Source organism: Lipotes vexillifer, unplaced genomic scaffold (assembly GCF_000442215.2).
Source record: "Lipotes vexillifer unplaced genomic scaffold, Lipotes_vexillifer_v1.1 scaffold875, whole genome shotgun sequence".
NCBI classification, from domain to species: domain Eukaryota; kingdom Metazoa; phylum Chordata; class Mammalia; order Artiodactyla; family Lipotidae; genus Lipotes; species Lipotes vexillifer.
In genome coordinates, this window is record NW_006792177.1 from 1,642,964 (window position 1) to 1,645,101 (window position 2,138).

At 45.6% G+C, this 2,138-nt stretch overlaps 1 protein-coding gene across 1 annotated transcript in view; it reads left to right on the forward strand.

Annotated features, from left to right (window-relative positions):
- Window positions 1-2,138, forward strand: part of TMC2 (transmembrane channel like 2) — an 84,617-nt gene that overhangs the window by 82,233 nt on the left and 246 nt on the right. The gene's annotated exons all lie outside the window — the stretch shown is intronic.

Sequence of the window (2,138 nt, forward strand, 5' to 3'; positions counted from 1 at the left end):
GGGGGGCGCATCTATCTCCTACCTCACCTACAGTCCCAATATTCCTGTCCACCTTACCCACTCCCTTCCCCTCCTTTCTCTACTGCTGCTGATGTAAAGTTTGCCCCTCTCCAAATTTGAATTTTTTATCACACATCTAAAGCTCTTTCTTTCCATTTTATGCTGATTAAGTCAATATTACAGTATATGAAAGGGTTATCTGAACACATCAGTGGGACTAGGGTGTGAGGGAGAGCTGAGGAAGATGGTTAATCTTTCCCTGTAAAACTCTAGTAGCCTCTGTTGCTACCCTCATTTAGTTTCTCTTTCTTGAAGTTAGCACTAGAATGACACTGATGTAACAAACAGGCCAAAAACAGCTAATGGCTCAAACACAATAAAACTTTATTTCTCACTCCATAATGTCCAAATTGGGTGTTTCCACTTGATGACCACTTTCTTCCCAAGTGGTAATGTTAACGCAAGTTTGTGTGCCTGATGCCAAAATATTGGCTCTCTGTGCACTGATGCCAAAAGGAAATAAGAAGACAGAGTTTCGAAGGAACGAGAAAGAGTACCTTTATTCTTTGCCAGGCAAAGAGGGAACACAGTGGGCTAGGGCCTCAAGAACTGTGCTCCCCTCCCTGGGGAATAGAGGTTTATATCCCAGGGGTAGGTGGTCAGGCTCAAAGTAATGAAGGTCTTGAATGTTTTTCTTTTCTTCTGCAAATTTACAGCCAAAGCTGGCCTCAGGCGGCTCAGCAACGAGATCTGGTGTCCCTGAAGTTATCAAGACATTCTTTTTGAAATGCAGAATGCTACAAGGGAGTGTAGGGGGAGAAGAATGCCAGGTGCAGAGAACAATTCCTATGGAGTCAGAGAGTAATTAGCTTTGTTTAGCTTTGTGAAGGACAAGTCTAGCTACAAGTGTTTGTTAGTAGTAACCACTAAAGAATAACCCAGATTGCTTAACTCTTTCAGGCCTGTTTATTCTGTTTCCCCAGCCTGTTCATTGTTTCCTTATTTTCCTTGTTTATCAGAAAAGAAAAGTCTCATTTCTATTTAAGTCTTATTTCTATTTTTGCTGCAACATGCCCAACGCACAGTGAGGCCAAACAAACTGAAACGTCGGAGTTTGGAGCAGAGAAAGGTTTATTGCAGTGTCATGCAAGGAGACAGGTGGCTCATGCCCTAAAAGTCCCAAGCTCCCCAGAGGGTTTCGACAAAGCATTTTTAAAAGCCAGGTGAGGGAAGGGGCTCATAGCGTGTGTGATCAGCTCATGCACAGTTCTCTGATTGGCTGACGGTGAGGGAACAGGGTGGTGTCACAAGGGTTAACGTTATCAGTCCTTAGGCTCCAGGTGGCCTGGCGCTATGTGCTCATGGTCATCAAGTAGTTAACCTCTTCCATTTGGTGGGGTGTTTTCACATCTATAAAACAACTCAGGAAATGTGCATCAAATACTGTTATCTGGGTACTTCAGAGAAGAGCTAAAGCAGAGGGTATGGGGGAAAGCCTGTCCCAGGAAGGCCCCATAGAGTCCTGTCCCGTTACAGTGATGTGGGGAACCCTGGCTCTGTCCATCCTGTGATTCTACCTGCATCAGGCGGGGACGGGGAGGAGCCTGGAGGTCACACATGGACATGGTGCCCATCAAAGCCTGGGCTTCAGTCACAGGCCATACCATCCACGATGTAAACTTAGTCTATCTCTATGTCCCTGGAACTGGATTTGGTGAAGAACAAGCCAGTAATTGCCCCCAACTCAGAGTGGAAGGAGGAAAACTAGTAAGAGAAAGAGCTAGAAATGGATTTGATTAGCAGGAGCACCATTCTGGGGTTGATCCAAACAGTTTCCACAACCCTATCATCATATTTGACCCTGGTAGCCACCTCTGAGGCTGTTATTATTGCTCCAATTTTATTCTCAAGAAAACCAGGCTCACAGAGTCTAGCCTAAGGCCAGCATTCAAAATCTAGTTCTCCAGCCAGCTGTTTATGCCAAGACTAGGCCAAGGTGCACCTAGATGCCTGAGGGTGATCCGACCATTCTCACATCACGAAATAGGACTGAAAGCTAATGACAGCACAGGGCAGCTCCAGAGTGCTCCAGTTCCACACCAGAAAACTGTAGGGAAGTCTCCCACATCCTCATTCTT